Below are 25,965 nucleotides of genomic sequence, written 5' to 3' on the forward strand. Positions count from 1 at the left end.
TGCCATAGTGGAGCCCAAGCACAGCATAAAACACTGTGAGACCCCCTAACCTAGACCTGAACCTGCTGTGCAATACTAGAACCCAAGCACAAGATAAAACACTTTGAGACCTCTTAACCTAGACCTGACCTTGCTGTGCCATAGTGGAGCCGAAGCACAGCATAAAACACCGTGAGACGCCCTAACCTAGACCTGAACCTTCTGTTCCATAGTGGAGCCCAAGCACAAGGCAAAAGACTGTGAGACCCCCTAACCTAGACCTGAACCTGCTGTGCCACAGTGGAGCCCAAGCACAGCATAAAACATTGTGAGACCCCCTAACCTAGACCTGAACATGCTGTGCCACAGTGGAGCCCAAGCACAGCAGTACACACTGTGAGACCCCCACCCTAGACCTGTACCTGTGTGCCATAGTGGAGCCCAAGCACAGCATAACACACTGTGAGACCCCCAACCTAGACCTGTACCTGCTGTGCCATAGTGGAGCCAAAGCACAGCATAAATAACTGTGAGACCCCCTAACCTAGACCTGAACATGCTGTGCCATAGTGGAGCCCAACCCAAGGTAAAACACTGTGAGGCCCCCTAACCTAGACCTGAACCTGCTGTGCCATCTTGAAGCCCAAACACAGCATAAAACACTATGAGACCCCCTAACCTAGACCTGAATCTGCTGTGCCATAGTGGAGCCCAAACACAGCATAAAACACTGTGAGACTCCCTAACCTAGACCTGAACCTGCTGTGCCATAGTGGAGCCCATGCACAGCATAAAACAGTATGAGACCCCCTAACCTAGACCTGAACCTGCTGCGCGATAGTGGAGTCCAAGCACAGCATAAAACACTGTGAGGCCCTCTATCCTAGACCTGAACCTGCTGTGCCATAGTGGAGCCCAAGCACAGCATAAAACACTGTGAGACTCCCTAACCTAGACCTGAACCTGCTGCGCCATAGTGGAGCCAAAGCACAGTATAAAACACTATGAGACGACCGAGCCTAGACCTGAAGCTGCTGCACCATAGTGGAGCCCAAGCACAGCATAAAACACTGGGAGACCCCCTAACCTAGACCTGAACCTGCTGTGCCACAGTGGAGCCCAAGCACAGCATAAAACCCTGGGAGACCCCCTAACCTAGACCTGAACCTGCTGTGCCATAGTGGAGCACAAGGTAAAACACTGTGAGACCCCCTAACCTAGACCTGAACCTGCTATGCCATAGTGGAGCCCAAGCACGGCGTAAAACACTGTGAGACCCCCTACCCTAGACCTGAACCTGCTGTGTCATACTGGAGCCAAAGCACAGCATAAAACACTGTGAGACCCCCTAACCTAGACCTGAACCTGCTGCGGCATAGTGGAGCCCAAGCACAGCATAAAACACTGAGAGACCCCCTAACCTAAACCTGAACCTATTGTGCCATAGCGGAGCCCAAGCACAGCATAAAACACTGTGAGACCACCTAACCTAGACCTGAACCTGCTGTGCCATAGTGGAGCACAAGGTAAAACACTGCGAGACCCCCTCACCTAGACCTGAACCTGCTGTGCCATAGTGGAGCCCAAGCACAGCATAAAACACTGAGACCCCCGAACCTAGACCTGAACCTGCTGTGCCATAGTAGAGCCCAAGCACAGCGTAATACACTGCAAGACCCCCTAACCTAGACCTGAACCTGCTGTGCCATAGTGCAGCCCAAGCACAGCATAACACACTGTGAGACCCCCAACCTAGACCTGTACCTGCTGTGCCATAGTGGAGCCCAAGAACAGCATAAATAACTGTGAGACCCCCTAACCTAGACCTGAACATGCTGTGCCATAGTGGAGCCCAACCACAAGGTAAAACACTGTGAGGCCCCCTAACCTAGACCTGAACCTGCCGTGCCATCTTGAAGACCAAGCACAGCATAAAACACTATGAGACCCCCTAACCTAGACCTGAATCTGCTGTGCCATAGTGGAGCCCAAGCACAGCATAAACTACTTTGAGACCCCCTAACCTAGACCTGAACCTGCTGTGCCATAGTGGAGCTCATGCACAGCATAATACACTACGAGACCCCCTAACCTAGACCTGAACCTGCTGCGCCATAGTGGAGCCCAATCATAGCATAAACACTGTGAGACCCCCTAACCTAGACCTCAACCTGCTGTGCCATAGTGGAGCCCAAGCACAGCGTAAAACACTGCGAGACCCCCTAACCTAGACCTGAACCTCCTGTGCCATAGTGGAGCCCAAGCACAGCATAAAACACTGTGAGACCCCCTAACCTAGACCTGAACCTGCTGTGCCATAGTGGAGCTCATGCACAGCATAATACACTACGAGACCCCCTAACCTAGACCTGAACCTGCTGCGCCATAGTGGAGCCCAATCATAGCATAAACACTGTGAGACCCCCTAACCTAGACCTCAACCTGCTGCGCCATAGTGGAGTCCAAGCACAGCATAAAACACTGTGAGACCCTCTATCCTAGACCTGAACCTGCTGTGCCCTAGTGGAGCCCAAGCACAGCATAAAACACTGTGAGACTCCCTAACCTAGACCTGAATCTGCTGCGCCATAGTGGAGCCCAAGCACAGCATAATATACTGTGAGACCCCCTAACCTAGACCTGAACCTGCTGTGCCATAGTGGAGCTTATGCACAGCATAAAATACTGTGAGACCCCCTAACCTAGACCTGAACCTGCTGTGCCACAGTGGAGCCCAAGCACAGCATAAAACCCTGTGAGACCCCCTGACCTAGACCTGAACCTGCTGTGCCATAGTGGAGTCCAAGCACTTCATGAAACAATTTGAGACCCCCTGACCTAGACCTGAACCTGCTGTGCCATACTGGAGCCCAAGCACAGCATAAAACACTGTGAGACCCCCTAACCTAGAACTGAACCTGCTGCGCCATAGTGGAGCCCAAGCACAGCATAAATAACTGTGAGACCCCCTAACCTAGACCTGAACATGCTGTGCCATAGTGGAGCCCAACCACAAGGTAAAACACTGTGAGGCCCCCTAACCTAGACCTGAACCTGCTGTGCCATCTTGAAGCCCAAACACAGCATAAAACACTATGAGACCCCCTAACCTAGACCTGAATCTGCTGTGCCATAGTGGAGCCCAAGCACAGCATAAAACACTGTGAGACCCCCTAACCTAGACCTGAATCTGCTGTGCCATAGAGGAGCCCAAGCACTTCATAAAACAATGTGAGACCCCCTGACATAGACCTGAACTTGCTGTGCCATAGTGGAGCACAAGGTAAAACACTGTGAGACCCCCTAACCTAGACCTGAACCTGCTGTGCCATAGTGGCGCCCAAGCACAGCATAAAACATTGTGAGACCCCCTACCCTAGACCTGAACCTGCTGTGCCATACTGGAGCCCAAGCACAGCATAAAACACTGAGAGACCCCCTAACCTAGACCTGAACCTGCTGTGCCATAGTGGAGCCCAAGCACAGCATAAAACACTGTGAGACCCGCTAACCTAGACCTGAACCTGCTGTGCCATAGTGGAACCCAAGCACAGCATCAAACACTGTGAGACCCCCCTAACCTAGACCTGAACCTGCTGAGCCATAGTGGAGCCCAAGCACATCATAAAACACTGTGAGACCCCCTAACCTAGACCTGAACCTGCTGTGCCATCTTGAAGCCCAAGCACAGCAAAAAAGACTATGAGACCCCCTAACCTAGACCTCAACCTGCTGTGCCATACTGGAGCCCAAGCACAGCATAAAACACTGAGAGACCCCCTAACCTAGACCTGAACCTGCTGTGCCATAGTGGAGCCCAAGCACAGCATAAAACACTGTGAGACCCGCTAACCTAGACCTGAACCTGCTGTGCCATAGTGGAACCCAAGCACAGCATCAAACACTGTGAGACCCCCTAACCTAGACCTGAACCTGCTGAGCCATAGTGGAGCCCAAGCACATCATAAAACACTGTGAGACCCCCTAACCTAGAACTGAACCTGCTGCGCCATAGTGGAGCCCAAGCACAGCATAAATAACTGTGAGACCCCCTAACCTAGACCTGAACATGCTGTGCCATAGTGGAGCCCAACCACAAGGTAAAACACTGTGAGGCCCCCTAACCTAGACCTGAACCTGCTGTGCCATCTTGAAGCCCAAACACAGCATAAAACACTATGAGACCCCCTAACCTAGACCTGAATCTGCTGTGCCATAGTGGAGCCCAAGCACAGCATAAAACACTGTGAGACCCCCTAACCTAGACCTGAATCTGCTGTGCCATAGAGGAGCCCAAGCACAGCATAAAACACTGTGAAACCCCCTAACCTAGACCTGAACCTGCTGTGCCATAGTGGAGCCCATGCACAGCATAAAACAGTATGAGACCCCCTAACCTAGACCTGAACCTGCTGCGCGATAGTGGAGTCCAAGCACAGCATAAAACACTGTGAGGCCCTCTATCCTAGACCTGAACCTGCTGTGCCATAGTGGAGCCCAAGCACAGCATAAAAACACTGTGAGACTCCCTCACCTAGACCTGAACCTGCTGCGCCAAAGTGGAGCCAAAGCACAGTATAAAACACTATGAGACGACCGAGCCTAGACCTGAAGCTGCTGCACCATAGTGGAGCCCAAGCACAGCATAAAACACTGTGAGACCCCCTAACCTAGACCTGAATCTGCTGTGCCACAGTGGAGCCCAAGCACAGCATAAAACCCTGGGAGACCCCCTAACCTAGACCTGAACCTGCTGTGCCATAGTGGAGCACAAGGTAAAACACTGTGAGACCCCCTAACCTAGACCTGAATCTGCTGTGCCACAGTGGAGCCCAAGCACAGCATAAAACCCTGGGAGACCCCCTAACCTAGACCTGAACCTGCTGTGCCATAGTGGAACCCAAGCACAGCATCAAACACTGTGAGACCCCCCTAACCTAGACCTGAACCTGCTGAGCCATAGTGGAGCCCAAGCACATCATAAAACACTGTGAGACCCCCTAACCTAGACCTGAACCTGCTGTGCCATCTTGAAGCCCAAGCACAGCAAAAAAGACTATGAGACCCCCTAACCTAGACCTCAACCTGCTGTGCCATACTGGAGCCCAAGCACAGCATAAAACACTGAGAGACCCCCTAACCTAGACCTGAACCTGCTGTGCCATAGTGGAGCCCAAGCAGAGCATAAAACACTGTGAGACCCGCTAACCTAGACCTGAACCTGCTGTGCCATAGTGGAACCCAAGCACAGCATCAAACACTGTGAGACCCCCTAACCTAGACCTGAACCTGCTGAGCCATAGTGGAGCCCAAGCACATCATAAAACACTGTGAGACCCCCTAACCTAGAACTGAACCTGCTGCGCCATAGTGGAGCCCAAGCACAGCATAAATAACTGTGAGACCCCCTAACCTAGACCTGAACATGCTGTGCCATAGTGGAGCCCAACCACAAGGTAAAACACTGTGAGGCCCCCTAACCTAGACCTGAACCTGCTGTGCCATCTTGAAGCCCAAACACAGCATAAAACACTATGAGACCCCCTAACCTAGACCTGAATCTGCTGTGCCATAGTGGAGCCCAAGCACAGCATAAAACACTGTGAGACCCCCTAACCTAGACCTGAATCTGCTGTGCCATAGAGGAGCCCAAGCACAGCATAAAACACTGTGAAACCCCCTAACCTAGACCTGAACCTGCTGTGCCATAGTGGAGCCCATGCACAGCATAAAACAGTATGAGACCCCCTAACCTAGACCTGAACCTGCTGCGCGATAGTGGAGTCCAAGCACAGCATAAAACACTGTGAGGCCCTCTATCCTAGACCTGAACCTGCTGTGCCATAGTGGAGCCCAAGCACAGCATAAAAACACTGTGAGACTCCCTCACCTAGACCTGAACCTGCTGCGCCAAAGTGGAGCCAAAGCACAGTATAAAACACTATGAGACGACCGAGCCTAGACCTGAAGCTGCTGCACCATAGTGGAGCCCAAGCACAGCATAAAACACTGTGAGACCCCCTAACCTAGACCTGAATCTGCTGTGCCACAGTGGAGCCCAAGCACAGCATAAAACCCTGGGAGACCCCCTAACCTAGACCTGAACCTGCTGTGCCATAGTGGAGCACAAGGTAAAACACTGTGAGACCCCCTAACCTAGACCTGAACCTGCTGTGCCATAGTGGAGCCCAAGCACGGCGTAAAACACTGTGAGACCCCCTACCCTAGACCTGAACCTGCTGTGTCATACTGGAGCCAAAGCACAGCATAAAACACTGAGAGACCCCCTAACCTAGACCTGAACCTGCTGTGCCATAGTGAAGCCCAAGCACAGCATAAAACACAGAGAGACCCCCAAACCTAGACCTGAACCTGCTGCGCCATAGTGGAGCCCAAGCACAGCATAAAACACTGTGAGATCCCCTAACCTAGACCTGAACCTGCTGCTCCATAGTGGAGCCCAAGCACAGCATAAAACACTGTGAGACCCCCTAACCTAGACCTGAACCTGCTGCGCCATAGTGGAGCCCAAGCACAGCATAAAACACTGTGAGACCCCTAACCTAGACCTGAACCTGCTGCGGCATAGTGGAGCCCAAGCACAGCATAAAACACTGAGAGACCCCCTAACCTAAACCTGAACCTATTGTGCCATAGTGGAGCCTAAGCACAGCATAAAACACTGTGAGACCCCCTAACCTAGACCTGAACCTGCTGTGCCATAGTGGAGCACAAGGTAAAACACTGCGAGACCCCCTAACCTAGACCTGAACCTGCTGTGCCATAGTGGAGCCCAAGCACAGCATAAAACACTGTGAGACCCCCTAACCTAGACCTGAACCTGCTGTGCCATAGTGGAGCCCAAGCATAGCGTAAAACACTGCGAGACCCCCTAATCTAGACCTGAACCTGCTGTGCCATAGTGGAGCCCAAGCACAGCATAACACACTGTCAGACCCCCAACCTAGACCTGTACCTGCTGTGCCATAGTGGAGCCCAAGCACAGCATAAAAAACTGTGAGACCCCCTAACCTAGACCTGAACATGCTGTGCCATAGTGGAGCCCAACCACAAGGTAAAACACTGTGAGGCCCCCTAACCTAGACCTGAACCTGCCGTGCCATCTTGAAGACCAAGCACAGCATAAAACACTATGAGGCCCCCTAACCTAGACCTGAATCTGCTGTGCCATAGTGGAGCCCAAGCACAGCATAACATACTGTGAGACCCCCTAACCTAGACCTGAACCTGCTGTGCCATAGTGGAGCTCATGCACAGCATAAAACACTATGAGACCCCCTAACCTAGACCTGAACCTGCTGCGCCATAGTGGAGTCCAAGCACAGCATAAAACACTGTGAGACCCTCTATCCTAGACCTGAACCTGCTGTGCCCTAGTGGAGCCCAGGCACAGCATAAAACACTATGAGTCTCCCTAACCTAGACCTGGACCTGCTGCGCCATAGTGGAGCCCAAGCACAGCATAAAACACTATGAGACCCCCTAACCTAGACCTGAATCTGCTGTGCCATAGTGGAGCCCAAGCACAGCATAAAACACTGTGAAACCCCCTAACCTAGACCTGAACCTGCTGTGCCATAGTGGAGCCCATGCACAGCATAAAACAGTATGAGACCCCCTAACCTATACCTGAACCTGCTGCGCGATAGTGGAGTCCAAGCACAGCATAAAACACTGTGAGGCCCTCTATCCTAGACCTGAACCTGCTGTGCCATAGTGGAGCCCAAGCACAGCACAAAACACTGTGAGACTCCCTCACCTAGACCTGAACCTGCTGCGCCATAGTGGAGCCAAAGCACAGTATAAAACACTATGAGACGACCGAGCCTAGACCTGAAGCTGCTGCACCATAGTGGAGCTCAAGCACAGCATAAAACACTGTGAGACCCCCTAACCTAGACCTGAATCTGCTGTGCCACAGTGGAGCCCAAGCACAGCATAAAACCCTGTGAGACCCCCTAACCTAGACCTGAACCTGCTGTGCCATAGTGGAGCCCAAGCACGGCGTAAAACACTGTGAGACCCCCTACCCTAGACCTGAACCTGCTGTGTCATACTGGAGCCAAAGCACAGCATAAAACACTGAGAGACCCCCTAACCTAGACCTGAACCTGCTGTGCCATAGTGGAGACCAAGCACAGCATAAAACACAGAGAGACCCCCAAACCTAGACCTGAACCTGCTGCGCCATAGTGGAGCCCAAGCACAGCATAAAACACTGTGAGATCCCCTAACTTAGACCTGAACCTGCTGCTCCATAGTGGAGCCCAAGCACAGCATAAAACACTGTGAGACCCCCTAACCTAGACCTGAACCTGCTGCGCCATAGTGGAGCCCAAGCACAGCATAAAACACTGTGAGACCCCCTAACCTAGACCTGAACCTGCTGCGGCATAGTGGAGCCCAAGCACAGCTTAAAACACTGAGAGACCCCCTAACCTAAACCTGAACCTATTGTGCCATAGTGGAGCCCAAGCACAGCATAAAACACTGTGAGACCCCCTAACCTAGACCTGAACCTGCTGTGCCATAGTGGAGCCCAAGCACAGCATAAAACACTGTGAGACCCCCTAACCTAGAACTGCACCTGCTGTGCCATAGTGGAGTCCAAGCACTTCATAAAACAATGTGAGACCCCCTGACCTAGACCTGAACTTGCTGTGCAATAGTGGAGCACAAGGTAAAACACTGTGAGACCCCCTAACCTAGACCTGAACCTGCTGTGCCATAGTGGCGCCCAAGCACAGCATAAAACATTGTGAGACCCCCTACCCTAGACCTGAACCTGCTGTGCCATACTGGAGCCCAAGCACAGCATAAAACACTGAGAGACCCCCTAACCTAGACCTGAACCTGCTGTGCCATGGTGGAGCCCAAGCACAGCATAAAACACTGTGAGACCCGCTAACCTAGACCTGAACCTGCTGTGCCATAGTGGAACCCAAGCACAGCATCAAACACTGTGAGACCCCCTAACCTAGACCTGAACCTGCTGAGCCATAGTGGAGCCCAAGCACATCATAAAACACTGTGAGACCCCCTAACCTAGACCTGAACCTGCTGTGCCATCTTGAAGCCCAAGCACAGCATAAAACTCTATGAGACCCCCTAACCTAGACCTGAATCTGCTGTGCCATAGTGGAGCCCAAGCACATCATAAAACACTGTGAGACCCCCTAACCTAGACCTGAACCTGCTGCGCCATAGTGGAGCCCAAGCACAGCATAAAACACTGTGAGATCTCCTAACCTAGACCTGAACCTGCTGCTCCATAGTGGAGCCCAAGCACAGCATAAAACACTGTGAGACCCCCTAACCTAGACCTGAACCTGCTGCGCCATAGTGGAGCCCAAGCACAGCATAAAACACTGTGAGACCCCCTAACGTAGACCTGAACCTGCTGCGGCATAGTGGAGCCCAAGCACAGCATAAAACACTGAGACACCCCCTAACCTAAACCTGAACCTATTGTGCCATAGTGGAGCCCAAGCACAGCATAAAACACTGTGAGACCCCCTAACCTAGACCTGAACCTGCTGTGCCATAGTGGAGCACAAGGTAAAACACTGCGAGACCCCCTAACCTAGACCTGAACCTGCTGTGCCATAGTGGAGCCCAAGCACAGCATAAAACACTGTGAGACCCCCTAACCTAGACCTGAACCTGCTGCGCCATAGTGGAGCCCAAGTACTGCATAAAACACTGTGAGACTCCCTAACCTAGAACTGAACCTGCTGCGCCATAGTGGAGCCCAAGCACAGCATAAATAACTGTGAGACCCCCTAACCTAGACCTGAACATGCTGTGCCATAGTGGAGCCCAACCACAAGGTAAAACACTGTGAGGCCCCCTAACCTAGACTTGAACCTGCTGTGCCATCTTGAAGCCCAAACACAGCATAAAACACCATGAGACCCCCTAACCTAGACCTGAATCTGCTGTGCCATAGTGGAGCCCAAGCACAGCATAAAACACTGTGAAACCCCCTAACCTAGACCTTAACCTGCTGTGCCATAGTGGAGCCCATGCACAGCATAAAACAGTATGAGACCCCCTAACCTAGACCTGAACCTGCTGCGCGATAGTGGAGTCCAAGCACAGCATAAAACACTGTGAGGCCCTCTATCCTAGACCTGAATCTGCTGTGCCATAGTGGAGCCCATGCACAGCATAAAACAGTATGAGACCCCCTAACCTAGACCTGAACCTGCTGCGCGATAGTGGAGTCCAAGCACAGCATAAAACACTGTGAGGCCCTCTATCCTAGACCTGAACCTGCTGTGCCATAGTGGAGCCCAAGCACAGCACAAAACACTGTGAGACTCCCTCACCTAGACCTGAACCGGCTGCGCCATAGTGGAGCCAAAGCACAGTATAAAACACTATGAGACGACCGAGCCTAGACCTGAAGCTGCTGCACCATAGTGGACCCCAAGCACAGCATAAAACACTGTGAGACCCCCTACCCTAGACCTGAACCTGCTGTGTCATACTGGAGCCAAAGCACAGCATAAAACGCTAAGAGACCCCCTAACCTAGACCTGAACCTGCTGTGCCATAGTGGAGCCCAAGCACAGCATAAAACACAGAGAGACCCCCAAACCTAGACCTGAACCTGCTGCGCCATAGTGGAGCCCAAGCACAGCATAAAACACTGTGAGATCCCCTAACCTAGACCTGAACCTGCTGCTCCATAGTGGAGCCCAAGCACAGCATAAAACACTGTGAGACCCCCTAACCTAGACCTGAACCTGCTGCGCCATAGTGGAGCCCAAGCACAGCATAAAACACTGTGAGACCCCCTAACCTAGACCTGAACCTGCTGCGGCATAGTGGAGCCCAAGCACAGCATAAAACACTGAGACACCCCCTAACCTAAACCTGAACCTATTGTGCCATAGTGGAGCCCAAGCACAGCATAAAACACTGTGAGACCCCCTACCCTAGACCTGAACCTGCTGTGTCATACTGGAGCCAAAGCACAGCATAAAACACTGTGAGACCCCCTAACCTAGACCTGAACCTGCTGTGCCATAGTGGAGCACAAGGTAAAACACTGCGAGACCCCCTAACCTAGACCTGAACCTGCTGTGCCATAGTGGAGCCCAAGCACAGCATAAAACACTGTGAGACCCCCTAACCTAGACCTGAACCTGCTGTGCCATAGTGGAGCCCAAGCATAGCGTAAAACACTGCGAGACCCCCTAATCTAGACCTGAACCTGCTGTGCCATAGTGGAGCCCAAGCACAGCATAACACACTGTGAGACCCCCAACCTAGTCCTGAACCTGCTGTGCAATACTAGAACCCAAGCACAAGATAAAACACTTTGAGACCTCTTAACCTAGACCTGACCTTGCTGTGCCATAGTGGAGCCGAAGCACAGCATAAAACACCGTGAGACGCCCTAACCTAGACCTGAACCTTCTGTTCCATAGTGGAGCCCAAGCACAAGGCAAAAGACTGTGAGACCCCCTAACCTAGACCTGAACCTGCTGTGCCACAGTGGAGCCCAAGCACAGCATAAAACATTGTGAGACCCCCTAACCTAGACCTGAACATGCTGTGCCACAGTGGAGCCCAAGCACAGCAGTACAAACTGTGAGACCCCCACCCTAGACCTGTACCTGTGTGCCATAGTGGAGCCTAAGCACAGCATAAATAACTGTGAGACCCACTAATCTAGACCTGACCATGCTGTGCCATAGTGGAGCCCAAGCACAAGGTAAAACACTGTGAGGCCCCCTAACCTAGACCTGAACCTGCCGTGCCATCTTGAAGCCCAAGCACAGCATACAAACACTCTGAGACCCCCTAACCTAGACCTGAACCTGCTGTGCCATAGTGGAGCCCAAGCACAGCATAACACACTGTGAGACCCCCAACCTAGACCTGTACCTGCTGTGCCATAGTGGAGCCAAAGCACAGCATAAATAACTGTGAGACCCCCTAACCTAGACCTGAACATGCTGTGCCATAGTGGAGCCCAACCACAAGGTAAAACACTGTGAGGCCCCCTAACCTAGACCTGAACCTGCTGTGCCATCTTGAAGCCCAAACACAGCATAAAACACTATGAGACCCCCTAACCTAGACCTGAATCTGCTGTGCCATAGTGGAGCCCAAACACAGCATAAAACACTGTGAGACCCCCTAACCTAGACCTGAACCTGCTGTGCCACAGTGGAGCCCATGCACAGCATAAAACAGTATGAGACCCCCTAACCTAGACCTGAACCTGCTGCGCGATAGTGGAGTCCAAGCACAGCATAAAACACTGTGAGGCCCTCTATCCTAGACCTGAACCTGCTGTGCCATAGTGGAGCCCAAGCACAGCACAAAACACTGTGAGACTCCCTCACCTAGACCTGAACCGGCTGCGCCATAGTGGAGCCAAAGCACAGTATAAAACACTATGAGACGACCGAGCCTAGACCTGAAGCTGCTGCACCATAGTGGACCCCAAGCACAGCATAAAACACTGTGAGACCCCCTACCCTAGACCTGAACCTGCTGTGTCATACTGGAGCCAAAGCACAGCATAAAACGCTGAGAGACCCCCTAACCTAGACCTGAACCTGCTGTGCCATAGTGGAGCCCAAGCACAGCATAAAACACAGAGAGACCCCCAAACCTAGACCTGAACCTGCTGCGCCATAGTGGAGCCCAAGCACAGCATAAAACACTGTGAGATCCCCTAACCTAGACCTGAACCTGCTGCTCCATAGTGGAGCCCAAGCACAGCATAAAACACTGTGAGACCCCCTAACCTAGACCTGAACCTGCTGCGCCATAGTGGAGCCCAAGCACAGCATAAAACACTGTGAGACCCCCTAACCTAGACCTGAACCTGCTGCGGCATAGTGGAGCCCAAGCACAGCATAAAACACTGAGACACCCCCTAACCTAAACCTGAACCTATTGTGCCATAGTGGAGCCCAAGCACAGCATAAAACACTGTGAGACCCCCTAACCTAGACCTGAACCTGCTGTGCCATAGTGGAGCACAAGCACAGCATAAAACACTGTGAGACCCCCTAACCTAGACCTGAACCTGCTGTGCCATAGTGGAGCCCAAGCATAGCGTAAAACACTGCGAGACCCCCTAATCTAGACCTGAACCTGCTGTGCCATAGTGGAGCCCAAGCACAGCATAACACACTGTGAGACCCCCAACCTAGTCCTGAACCTGCTGTGCAATACTAGAACCCAAGCACAAGATAAAACACTTTGAGACCTCTTAACCTAGACCTGACCTTGCTGTGCCATAGTGGAGCCGAAGCACAGCATAAAACACCGTGAGACGCCCTAACCTAGACCTGAACCTTCTGTTCCATAGTGGAGCCCAAGCACAAGGCAAAAGACTGTGAGACCCCCTAACCTAGACCTGAACCTGCTGTGCCACAGTGGAGCCCAAGCACAGCATAAAACATTGTGAGACCCCCTAACCTAGACCTGAACATGCTGTGCCACAGTGGAGCCCAAGCACAGCAGTACAAACTGTGAGACCCCCACCCTAGACCTGTACCTGTGTGCCATAGTGGAGCCTAAGCACAGCATAAATAACTGTGAGACCCACTAATCTAGACCTGACCATGCTGTGCCATAGTGGAGCCCAAGCACAAGCTAAAACACTGTGAGGCCCCCTAACCTAGACCTGAACCTGCCGTGCCATCTTGAAGCCCAAGCACAGCATACAAACACTCTGAGACCCCCTAACCTAGACCTGAACCTGCTGTGCCATAGTGGAGCCCAAGCACAGCATAACACACTGTGAGAGCCCAACCTAGACCTGTACCTGCTGTGCTATAGTGGAGCCAAAGCACAGCATAAATAACTGTGAGACCCCCTAACCTAGACCTGAACATGCTGTGCCATAGTGGAGCCCAACCACAAGGTAAAACACTGTGAGGCCCCCTAACCTAGACCTGAACCTGCTGTGCCATCTTGAAGCCCAAACACAGCATAAAACACTATGAGACCCCCTAACCTAGACCTGAATCTGCTGTGCCATAGTGGAGCCCAAACACAGCATAAAACACTGTGAGACCCCCTAACCTAGACCTGAACCTGCTGTGCCATAGTGGAGCCCATGCACAGCATAAAACAGTATGAGACCCCCTAACCTAGACCTGAACCTGCTGCGCGATAGTGGAGTCCAAGCACAGCATAAAACACTGTGAGGCCCTCTATCCTAGACCTGAACCTGCGGTGCCATAGTGGAGCCCAAGCACAGCATAAAACACTGTGAGACTCCCTAACCTAGACCTGAACCTGCTGCGCCATAGTGGAGCCAAAGCACAGTATAAAACACTATGAGACGACCGAGCCTAGACCTGAAGCTGCTGCACCATAGTGGAGCCCAAGCACAGCATCAAACACTGTGAGACCCCCTAACCTAGACCTGAACCTGCTGTGCCACAGTGGAGCCCAAGCACAGCATAAAACCCTGGGAGACCCCCTAACCTAGACCTGAACCTGCTGTGCCATAGTGGAGCACAAGGTAAAACACTGTGAGACCCCCTAACCTAGACCTGAACCTGCTATGCCATAGTGGAGCCCAAGCACGGCGTAAAACACTGTGAGACCCCCTACCCTAGACCTGAACCTGCTGTGTCATACTGGAGCCAAAGCACAGCATAAAACACTGAGAGACCCCCTAACCTAGACCTGAACCTGCTGTGCCATAGTGGAGCCTAAGCACAGCATAAAACACAGAGAGACCCCCTAACCTAGACCTGAACCTGCTGCTCCATAGTGGAGCCCAAGCACAGCATAAAACACTGTGAGATCCCCTAACCTAGACCTGAACCTGCTGCTCCATAGTGGAGCCCAAGCACAGCATAAAACACTGTGAGACCCCCTAACCTAGATCTGAACCTGCTGCCCCATAGTGGAGCCCAAGCACAGCATAAAACACTGTGAGACCCCCTAACCTAGACCTGAACCTGCTGCGGCATAGTGGAGCCCAAGCACAGCATAAAACACTGAGAGACCCCCTAACCTAAACCTGAACCTATTGTGCCATAGTGGAGCCCAAGCACAGCATAAAACACTGTGAGACCCCCTAACCTAGACCTGAACCTGCTGTGCCATAGTGGAGCACAAGGTAAAACTCTGCGAGACCCCCTCACCTAGACCTGAACCTGCTGTGCCATAGTGGAGCCCAAGCACAGCATAAAACACTGTGAGACCCCCGAACCTAGACCTGAACCTGCTGTGCCATAGTAGAGCCCAAGCACAGCGTAATACACTGCAATACCCCCTAACCTAGACCTGAACTTGCTGTGCCATAGTGGAGCCCAAGCACAGCATAACACACTGTGAGACCCCCAACCTAGACCTGTACCTGCTGTGCCATAGTGGAGCCCAAGAACAGCATAAATAACTGTGAGACCCCCTAACCTAGACCTGAACATGCTGTGCCATAGCGGAGCCCAACCACAAGGTAAAACACTGTGAGGCCCCCTAACCTAGACCTGAACCTGCTGTGCCATCTTGAAGCCCAAACACAGCATAAAACACTATGAGACCCCCTAACCTAGACCTGAATCTGCTGTGCCATAGTGGAGCCCAAACACAGCATAAAACACTGTGAGACCCCCTAACCTAGACCTGAACCTGCTGCGCCATAGTGGAGCCCAAGCACAGCATAAAACACTGTGAGACCCCCTAACCTAGACCTGAACCTGCTGCGGCATAGTGGAGCCCAAGCACAGCATAAAACACTGAGAGACCCCCTAACCTAAACCTGAACCTATTGTGCCATAGTGGAGCCCAAGCACAGCATAAAACACTGTGAGACCCCCTAACCTAGACCTGAACCTGCTGTGCCATAGTGGAGCACAAGGTAAAACTCTGCGAGACCCCCTCACCTAGACCTGAACCTGCTGTGCCATAGTGGAGCCCAAGCACAGCATAAAACACTGTGAGACCCCCGAACCTAGACCTGAACCTGCTGTGCCATAGTAGAGCCCAAGCACAGCGTAATACACTGCAATACCCCCTAACCTAGACCTGAACCTGCTGTGCCATAGTGGAGCCCAAGCACAGCATAACACACTGTGAGACCCCCAACCTAGACCTGTACCTGCTGTGCCATAGTGGAGCCCAAGAACAGCATAAATAACTGTGAGACCCCCTAACCTAGACCTGAACATGCTGTGCCATAGCGGAGCCCAACCACAAGGTAAAACACTGTGAGGCCCCCTAACCTAGACCTGAACCTGCTGTGCCATCTTGAAGCCCAAACACAGCATAAAACACTATGAGACCCCCTAACCTAGACCTGAATCTGCTGTGCCATAGTGGAGCCCAAACACAGCATAAAACACTGTGAGACCCCCTAACCTAGACCTGAACCTGCTGCGCCATAGTGGAGCCCAAGCACAGCATAAAACACTGTGAGACCCCCTAACCTAGACCTGAACCTGCTGCGGCATAGTGGAGCCCAAGCACAGCATAAAACACTGAGAGACCCCCTAACCTAAACCTGAACCTATTGTGCCATAGTGGAGCCCAAGCACAGCATAAAACACTGTGAGACCCCCTAACCTAGACCTGAACCTGCTGTGCCATAGTGGAGCACAAGGTAAAACTCTGCGAGACCCCCTCACCTAGACCTGAACCTGCTGTGCCATAGTGGAGCCCAAGCACAGCATAAAACACTGTGAGACCCCCGAACCTAGACCTGAACCTGCTGTGCCATAGTAGAGCCCAAGCACAGCGTAATACACTGCAATACCCCCTAACCTAGACCTGAACCTGCTGTGCCATAGTGGAGCCCAAGCACAGCATAACACACTGTGAGACCCCCAACCTAGACCTGTACCTGCTGTGCCATAGTGGAGCCCAAGAACAGCATAAATAACTGTGAGACCCCCTAACCTAGACCTGAACATGCTGTGCCATAGCGGAGCCCAACCACAAGGTAAAACACTGTGAGGCCCCCTAACCTAGACCTGAACCTGCTGTGCCATCTTGAAGCCCAAACACAGCATAAAACACTATGAGACCCCCTAACCTAGACCTGAATCTGCTGTGCCATAGTGGAGCCCAAACACAGCATAAAACACTGTGAGACCCCCTAACCTAGACCTGAACCTGCTGTGCCATAGTGGAGCCCATGCACAGCATAAAACAGTATGAGACCTCCTAACCTAGACCTGAACCTGCTGCGCGATAGTGGAGTCCAAGCACAGCATAAAACACTGTGAGGCCCTCTATCCTAGACCTGAACCTGCTGTGCCATAGTGGAGCCCAAGCACAGCATAAAACACTGTGAGACTCCCTAACCTAGACCTGAACCTGCTGCGCCATAGTGGAGCCAAAGCACAGCGTAATACACTGCAATACCCCCTAACCTAGACCTGAACCTGCTGTGCCATAGTGGAGCACAAGGTAAAACACTGTGAGACCCCCTAACCTAGACCTGAACCTGCTATGCCATAGTGGAGCCCAAGCACGGCGTAAAACACTGTGAGACCCCCTACCCTAGACCTGAACCTGCTGTGCCATAGTGGAGCCCAAGACCCAGCATAAAACACTGTGAGATCCGCTAACCTAGACCTGAACCTGCTGCTCCATAGTGGAGCCCAAGCACAGCATAAAACACTGTGAGACCCCCTAACCTAGACCTGAACCTGCTGCGCCATAGTGGAGCCCAAGCACAGCATAAAACACTGTGAGACCCCCTAACCTAGACCTGAACCTGCTGCGGCATAGTGGAGCCCAAGCACAGCATAAAACACTGAGAGACCCCCTAACCTAAACCTGAACCTATTGTGCCATAGTGGAGCCCAAGCACAGCATAAAAACCTGTGAGACCCCCTAACCTAGACCTGAACCTGCTGTGCCATAGTGGAGCACAAGGTAAAACTCTGCGAGACCCCCTCACCTAGACCTGAACCTGCTGTGCCATAGTGGAGCCCAAGCACAGCATAAAACACTGTGAGACCCCCGAACCTAGACCTGAACCTGCTGTGCCATAGTAGAGCCCAAGCACAGCGTAATACACTGCAATACCCCCTAACCTAGACCTGAACCTGCTGTGCCATAGTGGGAGCCCAAGCACAGCATAACACACTGTGAGACCCCCAACCTAGACCTGTACCTGCTGTGCCATAGTGAGCCCAAGAACAGCATAAATAACTGTGAGACCCCCTAACCTAGACCTGAACATGCTGTGCCATAGCGGAGCCCAACCACAAGGTAAAACACTGTGAGGCCCCCTAACCTAGACCTGAACCTGCCGTGCCATCTTGAAGACCAAGCACAGCATAAAACACTATGAGGCCCCCTAACCTAGACCTGAATCTGCTGTGCCATAGTGGAGCCCAATCACAGCATAAACTACTTTGAGACCCTCTAACCTAGACCTGAACCTGCTGTGCCACAGTGGAGCTCATGCACAGCATAAAACACTACGAGACCCCCTAACCTAGACCTGAACCTGCTGCGCCATAGTGGAGTCCAAGCACAGCATAAAACACTGTGAGACCCTCTATCCTAGACCTGAACCTGCTGTGCCCTAGTGGAGCCCAAGCACAGCATAAAACACTGTGAGACTCCCTAACCTAGACCTGAATCTGCTGCGCCATAGTGGAGCCCAAGCACAGCATAATATACTGTGAGACCCCCTAACCTAGACCTGAACCTGCTGTGCCATAGTGGAGCTCATGCACAGCATAAAATACTGTAAGACCCCCTAACCTAGACCTGAACCTGCTGTGCCACAGTGGAGCCCAAGCACAGCATAAAACCCTGTGAGAACCCCTGACCTAGACCTGAACCTGCTGTGCCATAGTGGAGCCCAAGCACAGCATAAAACACTGTGAGACCCCCTCACCTAGACCTGAACCTGCTGTGCCATAGTGGAGTCCAAGCACTTCATGAAACAATGTGAGACCCCCTGACCTAGACCTGGACCTGCTGTGCCATCCTGGAGCCCAAGCACAGCATAAAACACTGAGAGACCCCCTAACCTAGACCTGAACCTGCTGTGCCATAGTGGAGCCCAAGCACAGCATAAAACACTGTGAGACCCGCTAACCTAGACCTGAACCTGCTGCGCCACAGTGGAGCCCAAGCACAGCATAAAACACTGTGAGACCCCCTAACCTAGAACTGAACCTGCTGCGCCATAGTGGAGCCCAAGCACAGCATAAAACACTGTGATACCCGCTAACCTAGACCTGAACCTGCTGCGCCATAGTGGAGCCCAAGCACAGCATAAAACACTGTGAGACCCCCTTACCTAGAACTGAACCTGCTGTGCCATAGTGGAGCCCAAGCACAGCATAAAACACTGTGAGACCCCCTAACCTAGAACTGCACCTGCTGTGCCATAGTGGAGTCCAAGCACTTCATAAAACAATGTGAGACCCCCTGACCTAGACCTGAACTTGCTGTGCCATAGTGGCGCCCAAGCACAGCATAAAACATTGTGAGACCCCGTACCCTAGACCTGAACCTGCTGTGCCATACTGGAGCCCAAGCACAGCATAAAACACTGAGAGACCCCCTAACCTAGACCTGAACCTGCTGTGCCAATTTGGAGCCCAAGCACAGCATAAAACACTGTGAGGCCCCCTAACCTAGACCTGAACCTGCCGTGCCATCTTGAAGACCAAGCACAGCATAAAACACTATGAGGCCCCCTAACCTAGACCTGAATCTGCTGTGCCATAGTGGAGCCCAAGCACAGCATAAAACATTGTGAGACCCGCTAACCTAGACCTGAACCTGCTGTGCCATAGTGGAACCCAAGCACAGCATCAAACACTGTGAGACCCCCTAACCTAGACCTGAACCTGCTGAGCCATAGTGGAGCCGAAGCACATCATAAAACACTGTGAGGCCCCCTAACCTAGACCTGAACCTGCCGTGCCATCTTGAAGACCAAGCACAGCATAAAACACTATGAGGCCCCCTAACCTAGACCTGAATCTGCTGTGCCATAGTGGAGCCCAAGCACAGCATAACATACTGTGAGACCCCCTAACCTAGACCTGAACCTGCTGTGCCATAGTGGAGCTCATGCACAGCATAAAACACTATGAGACCCCCTAACCTAGACCTGAACCTGCTGCGCCATAGTGGAGTCCAAGCACAGCATAAAACACTGTGAGACCCTCTATCCGAGACCTGAACGTGCTGTGCCCTAGTGGAGCCCAGGCACAGCATAAAACACTATGAGTCTCCCTAACCTAGACCTGGACCTGCTGCGCCATAGTGGAGCCCAAGCACAGCATAAAACACTATGAGACCCCCTAACCTAGACCTGAATCTGCTGTGCCATAGTGGAGCCCAAGCACAGCATAAAACACTGTGAAACCCCCTAACCTAGACCTGAACCTGCTGTGCCATAGTGGAGCCCATGCACAGCATAAAAAAGTATGAGACCCCCTAACCTAGACCTGAACATGCTGCTCGATAGTGGAGTCCAAGCACAGCATAAAACACTGTGAGGCCCTCTATCCTAGACCTGACCCTGCTGTGCCATAGTGGAGCCCAAGCACAGCACAAAACACTGTGAGACTCCCTCACCTAGACCTGAACCTGCTGCGCCATAGTGGAGCCAAAGCACAGTATAAAACACTATGAGACGACCGAGCCTAGACCTGAAGCTGCTGCACCATAGTGGAGCTCAAGCACAGCATAAAACACTTTGAGACCCCCTAACCTAGACCTGAATCTGCTGTGCCACAGTGGAGCCCAAGCACAGCATAAAACCATGGGAGACCCCCTAACCTAGACCTGAACCTGCTGTGCCATAGTGGAGCACAAGGTAAAACACTGTGAGACCCCCTAACCTAGACCTGAACCTGCTGTGCCATAGTGGAGCCCAAGCACGGCGTAAAACACTGTGAGACCCCCTACCCTAGACCTGAACCTGCTGTGTCATACTGGAGCCAAAGCACAGCATAAAACACTGAGAGACCCCCTAACCTAGACCTGAACCTGCTGTGCCATAGTGGAGCCCAAGCACAGCATAAAACACAGAGAGACCCCCAAACCTAGACCTGAACCTGCTGCGCCATAGTGGAGCCCAAGCACAGCATAAAACACTGTGAGATCCCCTAACCTAGACCTGAACCTGCTGCTTCATAGTGGAGCCCAAGCACAGCATAAAACACTGTGAGACCCCCTAACCTGGACCTGAACCTGCTACGCCATAGTGGAGCCCAAGCACAGCATAAAACACTGTGAGACCCCCTAACCTAGACCTGAACCTGCTGCGGCATAGTGGAGCCCAAGCACAGCTTAAAACACTGAGAGACCCCCTAACCTAAACCTGAACCTATTGTGCCATAGTGGAGCCCAAGCACAGCATAAAACACTGTGAGACCCCCTAACCTAGACCTGAACCTGCTGTGCCATAGTGGAGCTCATGCACAGCATAAAACACTATGAGACCCCCTAACCTAGACCTGAACCTGCTGCGCCATAGTGGAGTCCAAGCACAGCATAAAACACTGTGAGACCCTCTATCCTAGACCTGAACCTGCTGTGCCCTAGTGGAGCCCAGGCACAGCATAAAACACTATGAGACCCCCTAACCTAGACCTGAATCTGCTGTGCCATAGTGGAGCCCAAGCACAGCATAAAACACTGTGAAACCCCCTAACCTAGACCTGAACCTGCTGTGCCATAGTGGAGCCCATGCACAGCATAAAACAGTATGAGACCCCCTCCTAGACCTGAACCTGCTGCGCGATAGTGGAGTCCAAGCACAGCATAAAACACTGTGAGGCCCTCTATCCTAGACCTGAACCTGCTGTGCCATAGTGGAGCCCAAGCACAGCACAAAACACTGTGAGACTCCCTCACCTAGACCTGAACCTGCTGCGCCATAGTGGAGCCAAAGCACAGTATAAAACACTATGAGACGACCGAGCCTAGACCTGAAGCTGCTGCACCATAGTGGAGCCCAAGCACAGCATAAAACACTGTGAGACCCCCTAACCTAGACCTGAATCTGCTGTGCCACAGTGGAGCCCAAGCACAGCATAAAACCCTGGGAGACCCCCTAACCTAGACCTGAACCTGCTGTGCCATAGTGGAGCACAAGGTAACACCCTGTGAGAGCCCCTAACCTAGACCTGAACCTGCTGTGCCATAGTGGAGCCCAAGCACGCCGTAAAACACTGTGAGACCCCCTACCCTAGACCTGAACCTGCTGTGTCATACTGGAGCCAAAGCACAGCATAAAACACTGAGAGACCCCCTAACCTAGACCTGAACCTGCTGTGCCATAGTGGAGCCCAAGCACAGCAAAAAACACAGAGAGACCCCCAAACCTAGACCTGAACCTGCTGCGCCATAGTGGAGCCCAAGCACAGCATTAAACACTGTGAGACCCCCTTACCTAGAACTGAACCTGCTGTGCCATAGTGGAGCCCAAGCACAGCATCAAACACTGTGAGACCCCCTAACCTAGAACTGCACCTGCTGTGCCATAGTGGAGTCCAAGCACTTCATAAAACAATGTGAGACCCCCTGACCTAGACCTGAACTTGCTGTGCCATAGTGGAGCACAAGGTAAAACACTGTGAGACCCCCTAACCTAGACCTGAACCTGCTGTGCCATAGTGGCTCCCAAGCACAGCATAAAACATTGTGAGACCCCCTACCCTAGACCTGAACCTACTGTGCCATACTGGAGCCCAAGCACAGCATAAAACACTGAGAGACCCCCTAACCTAGACCTGAACCTGCTGTGCCATGGTGGAGCCCAAGCACAGCATAAAACACCGTGAGACCCGCTAACCTAGACCTGAACCTGCTGTGCCATAGTGGAACCCAAGCACAGCATCAAACACTGTGAGACCCCCTAACCTAGACCTGAACCTGCTGAGCCATAGTGGAGCCCAAGCACATCATAAAACACTGTGAGACCCCCTAACCTAGACCTGAACCTGCTGTGCCATCTTGAAGCCCAAGCACAGCATAAAACACTATAAGACCCCCTAACCTAGACCTGAATCTGCTGTGCCATAGTGGAGCCCAAGCACAGCATAAAACACTCTGAGACCCCCTAACCTAGAACTGAACCTGCTGCGCCATAGTGGAGCCCAAGTACTGCATAAAACACTGTGAGACTCCCTAACCTAGAACTGAACCTGCTGCGCCATAGTGGAGCCCAAGCACAGCATAAATAACTGTGAGACCCCCTAACCTAGACCTGAACATGCTGTGCCATAGTGGAGCCCAAGCACAGCATAAAACACAGAGAGACCCCCAAACCTAGACCTGAACCTGATGCGCCATAGTGGAGCCCAAGCACAGCATAAAACACTGTGAGATCCCCTAACCTAGACCTGAACCTGCTGCTCCATAGTGGAGCCCAAGCACAGCATAAAACACTGTGAGACCCCCTAACCTAGACCTGAACCTGCTGCGCCATAGTGGAGCCCAAGCACAGCATAAAACACTGTGAGACCCCCTAACCTAGACCTGAACCTGCTGCGGCATAGTGGAGCCCAAGCACAGCATAAAACACTGAGAGACCCCCTAACCTAAACCTGAACCTATTGTGCCATAGAGGAGCCCAAGCACAGCATAAAACACTGTGAGACCCCCTAACCTAGACCTGAACCTGCTGTGCCATAGTGGAGCACAAGGTAAAACACTGCGAGACCCCCTAACCTAGACCTGAACCTGCTGTGCCATAGTGGAGCCCAAGCACAGCATAAAACACTGTGAGACCCCCTAACCTAGACCTGAACCTGCTTTGCCATAGTGGAGCCCAAGCATAGCGTAAAACACTGCGAGACCCCCTAATCTAGACCTGAACCTGCTGTGCCATAGTGGAGCCCAAGCACAGCATAACACACTGTCAGACCCCCAACCTAGACCTGTACCTGCTGTGCCATAGTGGAGCCCAAGCACAGCATAAAAAACTGTGAGACCCCCTAACCTAGACCTGAACATGCTGTGCCATAGTGGAGCCCAACCACAAGGTAAAACACTGTGAGGCCCCCTAACCTAGACCTGAACCTGCCGTGCCATCTTGAAGACCAAGCACAGCATAAAACACTATGAGGCCCCCTAACCTAGACCTGAATCTGCTGTGCCATAGTGGAGCCCAAGCACAGCATAAAACACTGTGAAACCCCCTAACCTAGACCTGAACCTGCTGTGCCATAGTGGAGCCCATGCACAGCATAAAAAAGTATGAGACCCCCTAACCTAGACCTGAACCTGCTGCTCGATAGTGGAGTCCAAGCACAGCATAAAACACTGTGAGGCCCTCTATCCTAGACCTGAACCTGCTGTGCCATAGTGGAGCCCAAGCACAGCACAAAACACTGTGAGACTCCCTCACCTAGACCTGAACCTGCTGCGCCATAGTGGAGCCAAAGCACAGTATAAAACACTATGAGACGACCGAGCCTAGACCTGAAGCTGCTGCACCATAGTGGAGCTCAAGCACAGCATAAAACACTTTGAGACCCCCTAACCTAGACCTGAATCTGCTGTGCCACAGTGGAGCCCAAGCACAGCATAAAACCATGGGAGACCCCCTAACCTAGACCTGAACCTGCTGTGCCATAGTGGAGCACAAGGTAAAACACTTTGAGACCCCCTAACCTAGACCTGAACCTGCTGTGCCATAGTGGAGCCCAAGCACGGCGTAAAACACTGTGAGACCCCCTACCCTAGACCTGAACCTGCTGTGTCATACTGGAGCCAAAGCACAGCATAAAACACTGAGAGACCCCCTAACCTAGACCTGAACCTGCTGTGCCATAGTGGAGCCCAAGCACAGCATAAAACACAGAGAGACCCCCAAACCTAGACCTGAACCTGCTGCGCCATAGTGGAGCCCAAGCACAGCATAAAACACTGTGAGATCCCCTAACCTAGACCTGAACCTGCTGCTCCATAGTGGAGCCCAAGCACAGCATAAAACACTGTGAGACCCCCTAACCTGGACCTGAACCTGCTGCGCCATAGTGGAGCCCAAGCACAGCATGAAACACTGTGAGACCCCCTAACCTAGACCTGAACCTGCTGCGGCATAGTGGAGCCCAAGCACAGCTTAAAACACTGAGAGACCCCCTAACCTAAACCTGAACCTATTGTGCCATAGTGGAGCCCAAGCACAGCATAAAACACTGTGAGATCCCCTAACCTAGACCTGAACCTGCTGTGCCATAGTGGAGCTCATGCACAGCATAAAACACTATGAGACCCCCTAACCTAGACCTGAACCTGCTGCGCCATAGTGGAGTCCAAGCACAGCATAAAACACTGTGAGACCCTCTATCCTAGACCTGAACCTGCTGTGCCCTAGTGGAGCCCAGGCACAGCATAAAACACTATGAGACCCCCTAACCTAGACCTGAATCTGCTGTGCCATAGTGGAGCCCAAGCACAGCATAAAACACTGTGAAACCCCCTAACCTAGACCTGAACCTGCTGTGCCATAGTGGAGCCCATGCACAGCATAAAACAGTATGAGACCCCCTAACCTAGACCTGAACCTGCTGCGCGATAGTGGAGTCCAAGCACAGCATAAAACACTGTGAGGCCCTCTATCCTAGACCTGAACCTGCTGTGCCATAGTGGAGCCCAAGCACAGCACAAAACACTGTGAGACTCCCTCACCTAGACCTGAACCTGCTGCGCCATAGTGGAGCCAAAGCACAGTATAAAACACTATGAGACGACCGAGCCTAGACCTGAAGCTGCTGCACCATAGTGGAGCCCAAGCACAGCATAAAACACTGTGAGACCCCCTAACCTAGACCTGAATCTGCTGTGCCACAGTGGAGCCCAAGCACAGCATAAAACCCTGGGAGACCCCCTAACCTAGACCTGAACCTGCTGTGCCATAGTGGAGCACAAGGTAACACCCTGTGAGAGCCCCTAACCTAGACCTGAACCTGCTGTGCCATAGTGGAGCCCAAGCACGCCGTAAAACACTGTGAGACCCCCTACCCTAGACCTGAACCTGCT

The sequence above is a fragment of the Triturus cristatus genome, unplaced genomic scaffold (assembly GCF_964204655.1).
Source record: "Triturus cristatus unplaced genomic scaffold, aTriCri1.1 SCAFFOLD_230, whole genome shotgun sequence".
NCBI lineage: Eukaryota > Metazoa > Chordata > Amphibia > Caudata > Salamandridae > Triturus > Triturus cristatus.